Raw genomic sequence first — 13,595 nt, 5'->3', positions numbered from 1 at the left:
TGGATATGAGAGGGGAAGAGGGACATTGGACTGTTAATAGAAAAGCAGGACAAGGACATGGGGAACCTTCCTAAGGTGGCAAGTTCAAGAACACATCGAAGCCAAAAACAGGTGAGGGCCAAAACATTTCAAGCAAAGATGCTGCTGTATGTAGACACTGAGAGTTACCCCACCACACTACAATATCAGCTCTTTAGGAAATATTCTGCTTCCTGTTATGATAAAACAAATCTCTTAGAAATGCACAACTATCAAGATTCCATTTAAAAAAAAACAACCCACAAACGTGCACTCCTTATCAATACAACTGATCACACAACTGCATGTATGATGATGCCCCATTTTCTTACAAGTTTAAAGAACTAAAGCATTTCTGTTTCCTCACAATTTAATTCATGTGAAACGTTTTGTTCTCAGATCCTGTGTACTTTGAGTTTGCTCTGGCTGGATTCCTCCATCCTGTTGCCAAGCTTATGTGATTCCGATCAGCAGGATTGCTGCCCAAACAAAACACAGTCCCAGATACAAACACCCTCCGAACTGCAGGGAACTTCAGAGCCAGATGAGAATTTCATGAGTGATCCCCTAACATCTTTATACAACCAAATTAAACCCCCCAACCTCAGCAAATCTGAATACACGGGATATTCAGAGATCACGCACTCTGTTCAGCTGTAATTGCTCAAAACCTGAAGTACCACTGTAAAAATTCACATCAAAACAGAAAAGAGTCAATAGTCCAGGGTATTAATAATCATGAAAATAAAAATAATGAATCTTTAAAATATCAGTGGTTAATTTCAGTAGAAATTATGCACGTGGATGAAAGATGGGCATCTAACCACAACTGTTCGGATCTTTCCATGGTCCAATGTTCATGGCATATATCCTATAGCAGGAGAACATCTTTCAGCATCAATAAAATGACGTTAGTTATAAGGAAGTATCGAGAGCTGCACATCCTGCTTTATCAACTGAGCTGTACTCGTAACTAACTGCTTCCCAAACACTCTGCCTTCTGCTTCCTTCCCTTCCCTGATGATGTTGGCCTTCAAGCTACATACAGAAATCAGCAAAGGAAACCAACCCGGACAGCACAGCACTCATGGGATAGTATTAAAGGAAATTAAAGTCATCCTCTTTACCTGCTATTCACCTTCTTGTATCCAGAACAGCAGTACCTCCCCAGAAGCACTGTGACTGTGTGCAAGCCTGGAGTCTTTACTAGATTACACGCCCAAAAGTATCAGTGTGCCAGAAATTCTCCATGCAAGTCCCACCATTTTTCAGGCCAAATGGCAGCCTGAACATAAGCCGAAGGCAAAACAAAAGGTTTAAAGAGAGAACACAAGTAAAAAAAAAAAAAAAGGAAAACAAAAGAGTGGAAAAAATGAAGAAATAAAGGCTGACAAGAAAGGAAAGAATAGGACACGTAGCAGCATAAATACGTCAAGTTCATTCACTTTGATTTTGAGCTTGACCCCTTAGCTCCTTTCCAACATCTCCTTCCCCTAACATGGGTTTCCAGTAGATGTTACTTGGTATAGTTGGCCCAATATTAAAACAATGGAATCCTGCAGCATGAAGGCAGCTGTTGCTTTTTCAATCTGTTCTTGGAGGCTTTCCAATAATTTCTGTGTCAGGATGCTTTATAAAGTTTTTTCTCCTTGCTCCAGGCCTGGCAGGGAGAGCCCATTGTGTACAATACCTGCCAGACAGCCACTACATTCGCCAGCACTACCATTCCAAAGAAAGAAATAAATAAAAAATAACAAGAAAGCTTTTCAGTCACATTCATTCTTTTCCTTCATTTTTTGCAATAAATCAATAACTTCTTAGGCAGTTCTGTAGCTCTGTGATCTCCCTCCTGCCTTTGAAATGCTCTGAGACAGAGCTGTGAACTGAATGACAGAGGCGTCTTACAAATAGGGAACGTGCTGTGATTCATTTGCTAAATACTCACATTTTTTCTAATATCACACAGAAACAAAGAGTGCAAATTCTTGCAAAAAATGTTTATGTATTTGGTTAAATGCAAAACAAATGAACTTTCGGAATAAGTCTGTTGAATTGTTACATTTACAGCGATGAGACAACGATGATCCACTCCTTTCTCTAAAGCTGCCCATTTTAACAGTGACTTCTTGTTAGCCCTTTGGTGCTAATTTACAGCAATGACTTTTGAAGGTCCTAAACACTCTTGGGATTTAAGCCTGGCATTCTTGAGGATCTTGGAGTCCAGGTCCTCCTATTTCCAATGGACAAACACCATCTCCAAATGAACAGACCTGCTTTTCCGGCTGCTTTTTCCAAAACACCCTCTGTTTTGGGAAGCCTCCTTCAGCACCAGAATCCCACCACACATTCCCCAGAAACCTCCTCTGACCACCCTTCTACTTGCAGGCTTTTCATATCCTCCTCAGTATTAATCCTTTTTCATTGCCATCAACAAATTATCAGTGATAGGAAACCTCTACCAGGATTCCTGGTGATTCAAATCTTTGGGGATGACGATGCAGAGTACAGACAAAACTTGGGTTCTGCTGCAGTGCAGATGCATAACCCCTGTCCCCATGGGGATTTCACATATTAGGTATTTTCACTTCCTATAGTCATGAATGAGAGCAGCACACCAGAGAGTCTATGTCAGGAATAGAGAAGCCTACAGAAAATGATCAAAAAATACTCTTCTACAAAATATCTCATTAATTCAGCATAGCTCTACAGTTGCATAATTGACAGGATTTGCATCAAGAAGCCTTTACAAAATAAAATCAAACCAACTCATTTACATTTCTGTTTCTCCTGCAACTTCTATCTCACTAGTTAAGTTGAGCCAAAAAAGTCAGATGCAAAACTCCCCAGCCTCTTGCAGAGCAGAACAGTTCAAGCAAAGCGGCTGGGACAGCACTGCCCTTGGCTGGTGCCAGCCTGCAGCATGCAGGGACAGGACAGAGCTCTCCCAGCCACGTGCTCCATGTGTAACAGCTCAATCTGCATGGGGTTTTCAAGGTTTTCTGGAAGTAATTAGTGTTCACTGATGTTTCCAATTTTCTGATTTTCGAAGGACAAGTCCTTTATGCTTGATGAGAAGGGAGATTAAGCTCCCGAGTTTTTACAGTTTAAGCACCCAAACCTGGAGATACTCAGAGATTTCTCTTTAAAATCTCAGTTTCTTCTTTACTTGTCAGCAAGGTTCAGATATTTTTGCAGAAGCCCAACAAATCCTTCTACTGAGTATTGCGTTTCAAACTGCTATATGTATATACAAGTCTATAGTTCTTAGGAAAAAGAAAGAAAAAACTCTTCAGCAAAGAAATAAGCACTATGAGATTCAACCAAAAGCCCTTCTTCCCCCAAGGCATGGTTAATATACTATCTGCAAGTACATATGGGACCAATTAAACAGAGCTAACTCCTCACACAGGCATTGCAGCGTCACTCTGGAGGAATCCACAATTGATTAAACAAACTCAAGTAATTCCGTTCTGGAAACACGTACTCATTCACAACCAAATCCCAGTCTTTAGGAATCCCATATGCCATGACACAACTATCTCTGCTTCCACAGAGATTCATGGCAAACCATGCATGAAGCTCAGCAGGAACAGCACTAGTCCCCTTTCTTGTGCTGCTGCATTTGCCTATAGCTGTAGCATTATTAGTGCTTTGTACAGTAGCAGTAAACATTAGTATTTCAGTCTTGTAATTCAACATCACCAATGGATTGAAGCGTACTGAAGAACAGAGATATTAAATTGTTTAATAACATTAAACAAGAGCTCAAAACTGTACAGATGTTCCCTTCCAGCAAGGCTGGGATAATTTTAAGACTTCAGACCTGTATAATGATCATCATTCAACCTCTGACATTTGAAAGGTGACTTCCTTTTTTTCTGGTAATAATACTCTAATTTAGCCCAATCTGCTCCAAATGTTGATTGACACAGCAGTGACTGGCAAGTTTTCCATGCAGAGAACGTCTGCAGAACAAACAATCCTGCATAGCAGCAGACAAACAGAATAGGCAAAGCCTCTGTCTCAGCATATCTCCACCCTTTTTTTTTTCCTCCGTTCAAGCCACTGACCACCTTAAACCCAATCCACTATCAGCCCCTTTACAAATTGATTGATTAAAAAAACAATTTTTAAAAAAGCCACTCCATTCTGAATCTGAGACACAGGAATGTAAATGAGTGAGGTTCATTTTTTAAATGAGTTTCTTGTATAAACCCCGCAAATTATCACAAACAAAACAGTTTTCAGGCTTAGGAGAAATCAAGGAATACAGAATGTCAACCAGGGAAAAGGGCTTGAGCTTTTAAAGCTGCAAATTCCCCTAGATACAGATTTAACATGCATTCCTGTAATGCAAGATGATAGAAATATTCTAAATGCCCAAGACACTTACAGTTTCCGATGTGGGTGTGTTGGGCAGCTAGTTAAACTAATGTGAAACAACCAGCAAAATTAAAATAAATGAACTGCCTGCCCAGCATTTCCCCACTGTCTTCTTCCCTTGCCCCATTCAATTTAACTTATAAGCATTACTGATGGAGTTATTTCAGCATCCTTCAAAACACAAAACTGTAAGAGATGTTTACAAGGTGCCTTTTATCAAACTTGATGCATCTGCAGTCTAAATTATTTACCCTGGGGGGAAAAAAGAAAAAAAAAAAAAGAGGGAAAGAATTTAGGGGCCTCTGATAAAATATTAAAGGTTTGCATCTTCTGAATATCAATTAGTCATTCATCTAGAAAAAAAAAAAAGACATTTATTTTAATCAAAAAAGATGTATATTTGGCTGAAAAAACCGACTCTAATGCAAAATGTTTGAACAGCTTTATATATTCAGCTCTCTATAACAAGACTGCTAAAAATTCCATCTGCACAAACACCACCGCCACAAATAAATAATTGCCAAAATAAATCCAGCAAACTGCCATGCAAAAATGGGCTTTCAATCGCTTAATTTGTGATAATGCTTTTTATAGCATGTCTCTCTGCTCAGATTTGTAGCTTTTGTTATTTGCATTCTGACCACAAAGCCCAAGGGTTATCAACTGAATTATTCACTTTTTCTTGTATTTTGAACTCTTCATGCTGCAGCCCTATTTCTGAACTGCACTTATCTAAGCAATTTGCATGTATAATGGACATACAGTTCCTACAAAAAAATCTCTGGGCCAAACTGATAAGTGATGTCAATGACAGTCATGTGGGGAAAAAAAAAAAAGAAAAAAAAAAGCCTGATTCTGAATGTTTACTGATATGGAAGTAAGCAGGTAGGCTGCAGACGTGCAGTACATGGGTGCGTGGGTGCATGCACACAGAGATTCAATATGAACCTCCAGCACCACTTCTGCATGAGTCCGCCCCGACTCTGCAAAGTGAGAGGAGTCCACATGGGACTTCTGAAGCAAATCTGCCACTCCTTGTTACAAGGAAAAGTAACTGTCCAGCTCACAGCATTCATTGAAATCTCCTACCTTTGGAAAGGAAAGATAACCTATACAGCAATTAACGTAAAGGCTGACCCACAAGCTTGAGTCACAAAGACCAACTCATTTGATGGAGCACCTTCAACAGAAGGGAAACTCAGTGCAGAGCTTCTATCAGATGAGATACGCAGAACACAGAGAATCATACAATGGCTGCACAAGGCTCTGCCTCATCTCCAGTCACTTCCATCAAGATTTGCACTGCAGCTGCTAAGATACCCAAGAGTGACCACTGCAAAGTCTTCTCTACCAACGTGCTGTTTAAGAACATGCAGCACAAAAAGCCCTGAATGTGCTCCGAGTAAGGTTTGGCTTTTGACTTTCAATGGGAAAGACAGCAGGAGTTCAAAGCCAGATGTTTACGATGGACATTGCTTTGGTCCAGAAGCAAATCTTGAAGCAGACAACCTCAGAAGTTAAAAGTCTGAGTGAGCTGTTAACTGCAGTCACAGATTTTGAGAGAGAACTTGGACTCTGCATCAGTCAACCGCTACCAGTTCCGCTCCAATATACCGACCTTTAATCCAACTATAATATTTCTAGGACTACATGGCTTTAGCAGCAGAAGTTATCCCTGTTTGATTTTTATCTAATTTTAGATCCCAGGTTCTCTGTCTGGAACAGATTTTCAGATGACATTAGAAAAGCCCCTGAAATAACATCAGTAACGTTTTGTGTGCAGAGCTATTTGCACAAGCCAAATCTACAATTTTACAAGACAATCAGATAGATAAACATCTGTCTGCTCCATTCTGAGCAGCTGATGAGAGCAGGGGACCTTTGATCATCCAACAAAGCCTGTTCTGTCTTGGGTGCAATCCAGCAACCACCATAACGGAAACGTTCCAAGTTTTGCTTTTCACATCCTAAAGCACTGGTTGGGTTGCATGAGATCTCAGTGTCACCTATACTACAAAGAGCACAACAGGAAAATCAGACACTGAGGAGCTACAACATATCCCTGCAGAAACAGGAACATAAACTAATGAAATTTTCTGCTGTTCAGGCCAGGTTATCATATGCAGTACTTATCCATAAAGATGACAATAGTTTTCAACTGCTGCACAGTCATCTGAAAACCATAGCATTCAGTGCCATACTCATGCCTAGTATAAGATTAAGAGGGAACCAGCTTCAACCAGCACATGAAACAGGACTGCAGCTGTCATCTATATTCCCTGTAGCATCTGTAGAAAAGCGATTAGTTTCAACTCCTGCCCTATGACATGAGCATTTCCACTTGCATGATTTATTACCAGCACAGCTTGAAATTAACAGGCTCTGGTGGCTGTCACTGATATTCCCAACTCAATGGAATAAAGCTGTTCCTGGAGCAGATTTGGGATTGCCTTTTCTGCTTACACAGTAACCAAATCACAAATGCAGTTTACTGTGAAGTTGCCAATACTTAATAGTGTTTAATGGTGCAGCATGAATCTGAGTGAGGACAGGGCACAAGCATCCACATGGAGAACAAATCAGTTCATTGGCTTCAGTACATCTTCCCTCTGTGCCTTCCTCCCTGAGCACACACTGCTGAACCAGAGAACAGGAGCAAAATGCAGCTTGCGGGCTCCTTATTTGCTGACTGATCAGCTCAGAACAGGCAATTCTGAGGGAGAAACAGGAGACAGTCTGAAAGCAGCAGAACCAACAAACGCACAATGGAAAGAACAGCATATGCAGGACACGGGGATAGAACTCAGCAGTCACATAGCAGTGGGGCGGCAGCACTCACAGCTCTGTCTGGCTGCACAGAATGCTGCCAGCTGTTACGGCTACACCGGGTCACACCACAGCCAGTCTGCCCACCATTGCTGCTTCACCACCCACAGTCTACACGGAAAGGGCTACTGCTTCATTTATTTACATGTGCATGCACTGCAGAAGGAGCCAGCAATACCAGGCTCCTCTACCCCCAGCACATTTGGTCTAAAGAATACTTCCCAATTCAGTGCCTGCACCACACTTGTCACCTTTCGCTTGGCACACAATCACATCATACTGTGAAGGAATTAGATTTTTTCTAAAAAGCTGCATCTCAATAGTCTTACTTCTCTTCCCTATCTATGTTCAAAGAATACTGCAAGGCTTCCAAAGTCATCCCCATTTGAACATTATTTTCTATGTTTCAACCCTCAAACCCACATTTGATACAAAAAAAAAAAAAAAAAAAAAAAAAAAAAAAAAGCATAGCAAAGAAGCTAAGTTGTCTTACTATATTATATTCACTTAATAATCATAAGCAATTTCTCAGAAAAGTCCTCCAGGCACAGTTTTAATGTTAAAGCAATTCTTGCTCCATTTTAACCATCCAATAATACAGAGCTGATAGCCCAGCTCATTAAAAAGTACAAGACCCCATTTCCAGAAATGCCATCATTTGTCAGGCAGAGCTTAATCACGTTCCACACAGCAGCCTGGCTGCACAGCAGCTGCCTCTGACACCCCAAATCCAGCACCAGGGTCCCCACGCTTTGGGCTCAGGTGCACACAGTGCACAGTCAGTGGCAAAGCTTTCTGCTACAGCCATCAACAAGGCATCTTCCACCTGTAGTTTTTCAGGCAGCTTAGCTAGTTTTATAAATGCACAAATCCCACTTGACAACAACTCTTTCTTGGGGTTACGCATTCATGCTCGTTTCACCAGCTATAAAATTAATGACAGGAAAGACAACTGGAGAGGAAATATTATAATCAGTTTTTTGAAACTTTACAATATTCTCATGTGCTATGCAAAAAGATTGATTAAGGACAGAGTTCAAAATAGTGACAGAGCATAGCAGGCCATTTCTCTCACTTTGTGCTGCTGGACATGGGCTGTTGGCTGGTTGACTTGACATGCTGGCAGTGAGAGTACACAGTGGGACCAAGCAGACTGCAACCAGTAAAGCAAGGAATCGTTACCTGGGATGAGACTCAATCCAGCCTCCAGATTTTTCATCTAAGAGATGACTTTACTTCTCACGAGCACTCCCCAGCACACAAGCAACGCTGGTTTTGGACTGGCATGAGCAGGGAATGAACAACCTCTCCTACTCATCAGCAGGTATCCTTCCAAGAAAATAAGCATCAGAGGAAGGTGGCAAACCCTTAGCAAGTACACATCAGGGACCATACTGCATATTTCATCAGGAAACTCAGGTGGTTCTTCTGATAAACTAGGTGCTATACTCAAGTGAGACATGGAAAATCCACAGCACGTTCCTATTTCCCACCAATTTGGCAAGCATCACACTGCTCTACTTAAGGTTTCAAGCTTCTTTTTTGCAGAAAGAAAAAAATATATATTTTTAAATAAAACCCACAAGAAATTGATTGACTGCCCTTAAAAAAATACTTGGCAACCTCACTGCATGTTTTCAAGTGGCCCCTACATAGGGCAGATGAGTACAGCAGAAGATGATAATGCATTAAATAAACACTTCTGTTCAAAATCCATAAGCCTACTTATGACTAGCTTGAGACATACAAATATCTGCAGCTTATTCAGTTTCAAATCCTCTGCTCTCAAAATGTCCATTCAGCAGCCTTGCCAGATATTGTTTCACAATACTACAGGCTCACTTATTCATAAACAAATCATTAACATTCTTGACATAAATCCATAGTGTACAACAAATCCTAGCTATGATAATGTTTTACTACATTTGCTGTGCCCATCATGAATGGGAGTTCTGTTTTCACATTAAAAAAGAATAAAAAACACTCTCAACAAACAAAAGGCAAATTATTCGCTGCAAGAAAACCTCCAGGATGAAATGTCTATGCACAAATTACAAACTAATTATCAGGTTCATACAGTAATAAACCTCGTATTCAGTTAGTGAGACAGGTTGTCACAATTTTCACAAGAGAACTTCCTGTGAGGCCTCTAATAACTCCAACATTTAAATACAGTACTGCAGACTTTTAGAACTTCCTCAGCTACATGGAAAACCTTTTACACATTCCCACTTCTCCAAACAGGCAAGAATTGCCTGAAAAGACCTCCCTATCTAATGCCCTCCAGCATTCACACAGCACTGTGGGCTTATTTACAGTTCCGTACCAGAGGTTTTCAGCCTAACCCTGAAATGATCATGACCCATTTTGTTTTATTTTTACACTCATACATCAAAGCTTAAATCGGGCCAATTATAATGAACAGTATAGCTTAACGAACATGTCGGGATTAGCCGGCTTATTTCCACCGAATAGACTCTGCATAGGTGGCAGCATGGTTTAAATCAGAGTTCCCAAACAGCCTACAGGTAATAGCTCAGCAGAGGAGCTCCACATGTGATGTATCCTTCCCATCCAGCCACAGCCTCACCAGAGGCAGAGGCTGCCCAAGGGCTGGAACTGCCCAGCACAGAGAAAGCACAGGGATAAGGAACCCACGCTGCTCAACTTACCAGTGCCTTCTCTGCCTTATTTAATGAATTAAACGCCTTCCTCACTAGCCGTATTTTAATAATTTTAAATCATAGTGCGAGATGGCTAAACTTTCCACTGATGCTCTTGGCAGAAGAAAAGTAAGCTCTCCAGAACTGGATTTCTCCATGGATTGATAAACATAATGCAAACTGCTTTCTGTGCTGGCTGCCAGCTCAACCCAATAAATAAAAGATGTTTTCAATTCCAGAAGAGATACATGTGCACTGAAAGATTTAGCATTTAGCAAAAACCAAATGCTGTCCTGCAAGAAATTAGGCCTTACTTCACACTCAAAGCACAGCCCTATTGGCACGAGTGGCTGCTCATTCATTGTCATTAAAAATACACACATGGCTGAAATTGTGCACAAGTGAGAGCCCTGCTTTTTCTGTAAAAACGCACACATATTTACTATTACACTTCTGCATTTATTAGGAGCATTTCCCCTCCTTTCATTGTTCTGATTGGCATGGCTTTTCTATTTGCAGCTTGTTTTAGATCCAGATTTGTGATAACCACAGCACACTTGCATACCAACACACAGAGCATGGGTAACTCGCAGGCCCGAGCTGCTAAGTGATGTTCTGCAACACAGGAGAACAAATTTATAGCATGTATTTATGGGTTTCACACAGCTGTTAGTATGGAAATAGTCAGAACTGAAAGAATGCAGGAACATTTAGGAATCTTCCTCTTTGCCTCCAGGTTTCAGAATCAGTGTTATAGACATTGCCTGCTACACTAACAGATACGGGTAAAAAACACCAACAGTTTAAGAGAAAATTGCACATAATCACACATCCACAGAAACAAGGCTCTAATAAAGCTCCCAGCTATGAGGGTCAGGCTGAAGCGACACATGACTTAGAAGCAGGCAAACATCTCCACCAGGAATCAGCAGGGAAAGCAGGCATGAAATGATGTAGCCATTTGCAGGATGGCACAACAACAAAATGACAGCAGAACACAGTTTGTCCACACCCCCCTGCTCAAAACTCAAGTGCATATGAGGACATGTCTGTCACTCCTCTGCTCTGGCTGACCTCCAAAACAGGTGGCACACATCCCCTCACCCCACCTATATATCTCCTTCTACATGCCAGCGCTACATTTTGCAGTACTCTAGTCCTAAAGGACAAAAAGCCAGCCAGCCAGCCAACCACAAGGCTCAGGCCCCTGCTCCAGCAGCAAGGCAGTCAGTATTTTACAAGAGATCAGGCTGGATCAGAGCCAAGACTGCATCTTCAGATTGCCCTTTCCAAAATCTCAGCATCAGTGATACCAAAAGAAAAGATCAGCAGGTTGGTTATTTCTGTACCTCTGTTTATTAACACTAGATACATAAAACAGGAGAAAACAAGAAGTGCCAGAAAAACACATACTGATGTTAACCACAATGGCAAACAGAAAGTATGCACCAAGCTTTCCCTTCAGCCAGGAAATATTTTCAAGCTGTTCCTTTTACAGCTAGTCAGTGGGTAGGAAATGCTTTTTAGACAGAAAAATACTTTCTTTTCCAGAAGACTCCATAAAGTCCACGCACAGAGCACAGTGTACACTTGGATGAGAATTAGTTACTTGTTTACTGCAGTACTGTGATACACAGCTAATCCCCACACATCGTCCACAACTCAGTTCCTCCAGTAAGCAAAGAGTGGCCTTGCTCACGGTGCAACAGAAACAACGCAGCTCGATTTTAAGGAAAAGACGAAACTGAGCACTGGCGACACATCTGCTGACTGTAAAAAGCTGAACAGCAATATTAGAGCATCCAGGAGGATGTCTCCTGTGCTCCTTCCAGATTTTTTTTTCTGTGTAACAATATTCCAGAATAAAATGTTACCAAATGTAATGAAATTGAAATGTTCTAATATATGAAAATAATGTCCTAAGCCCTGAGCTATTAATTCTGAAGAGCTGTGGGCTGTAGCTTATCATTATCATCTAGAAGCGAAGGATGGCTGTAACAACCAATTTCATTTCTCCCCGGTGACTGAATCATGTGCTAGCTAAATCATTTATTAATGTCAAAGGCTGACATTTTTCAATTAAGATAATGAGATTCCAGAGGCTCTGGCCATCTGAACCCTGTTTGTGCACACGTCTTTTGCCAATTAAAACGTATATATATAATGAAAGCAAGTAGTCTGACTGACTTTACTTAAACTGAGTACTAAATACTAACAATTTAGCATTAATCCTAACATGTATCTACAGCTACATTCCAGGAATAAATGTTTATGCTTCTAACCACATGGTGTAGGGGTTAACAGGGGGTTAACTAGTTATTAATCAAAACATTCACATTAGAAACTAGAACTGCCTGAAATCACCTCACTCCAATTGCAGCTTCTATGGTGAAGACCAAGCAGCCTTTGTCTGTCCCAGGTCCCAGCAGATAGACACACAGCATTTCAATACCACTTGGAAGTTCAGTAAAATTGCATCAGAAAAACAGCACAGTACCAGGTGAGTTGGTCCAAATGTTGCTGAGAACTGATTTAGACTCCACATGCTCTCTTCTAGCTCTATTTTATTTGCTTACAATTAGTTTGCAAGATACAAAGATGAATGAGACAAACTGTGCTCTCTGTTGACTTCCAGGCCTACAATGCAGAACAGTATTGAACATTTCCTAGAGTAAGCCCTGTGTTAGTACACAGGATCAGGTAAAAAGCCCCGTGGAGCAGCCAGCCCAGGCAGCAAATTACAGTGCAGTGCTCAAGACTCTAATAAAAGATTCCCTATCTTCAGTCAACCCATACCACTGCCTGTAGACACCTACTAACTGGGGTGCTACAAAGATGCTACTCTGATTTTTCTGGAAACTACTAGACAGCCATAACAACTCTGCAGCACAGCTGCAATGATTAACAACGACCAACCCCATTAAAAGACTCAAAACTCAAAACACACACAACAAATATTAACCTAAAAAATAACCAGATCAATTTTGGAATATTAGGGAAGAATATGCCAGCACTTTCCTATTATCCTTCATACAGTTTTGAGAATAAGAAAAAATTAGAAGAGTGTTTCTCTCAGGTTGAGGCAGACTGCTCACTGACTTCAGCTCTGTAAGGAGAACCAGGGTTGGCATTTTAAACTCTTTGAAGAACAAATAGATGAAAATTTAATGAGAAAACATGAAAATAAGAAAAGGCATCACAGAGAGACTGTATTCACACATGAGAAATACATTTTTCAAGTGAAACCCGAAAACATCTGCTGAAGGCAGTCCATGGCCCAGGGAAGGGCAGGAGGCAGCCGTGGGCACAGCAGGGGCCAGGAGCCAGGGATGCTCCAGCCTGCACTTGGGACCCAGCACAGCACCCGCAGACCCCAAACCACGTCCCCTTCCATCATGGAGCTGAGCAAGTGCCAGGTTTATTAACATAGCCACAAAAATTTTGTGAAGTGGTTCCCCCCACCCCAAAGCAAACAGCTCCAAGCTCACAGCACGACACAGACGTTCCGGTCGGATACGTAACAGCCCCTTATCCAAACAGCGCAGGGCTCAGTCGCAAATGACCTCAGTAACATAATGCGTTCCAAAAGGAGTAATACAGAAACGCTCAGTCTGGCTTCCCTAGACATTGAACCCTTTCACAGTCACATGTACCTACTTAGAAATTAAAAAAAAAAAAAAAAAAAAAAAAAAAAAAAAAAAAAAA

General features: G+C 41.1%; 1 protein-coding gene across 1 annotated transcript in view; it reads right to left on the bottom strand.

The window, feature by feature from the left end:
- The window catches only part of PID1 (phosphotyrosine interaction domain containing 1), a 78,926-nt gene that overhangs the window by 54,082 nt on the left and 11,249 nt on the right, over nucleotides 1-13,595 (bottom strand). The gene's annotated exons all lie outside the window — the stretch shown is intronic.

This window comes from Centrocercus urophasianus, unplaced genomic scaffold (assembly GCF_019232065.1).
Source record: "Centrocercus urophasianus isolate 14NV4802_14NV808 unplaced genomic scaffold, USGS_Curo_1.0 seq_19, whole genome shotgun sequence".
In the NCBI taxonomy this organism is placed as follows: domain Eukaryota; kingdom Metazoa; phylum Chordata; class Aves; order Galliformes; family Phasianidae; genus Centrocercus; species Centrocercus urophasianus.
Note: the sequence above shows the minus strand (reverse complement) of the source record. Positions and strands in the feature narration are given on the sequence as shown.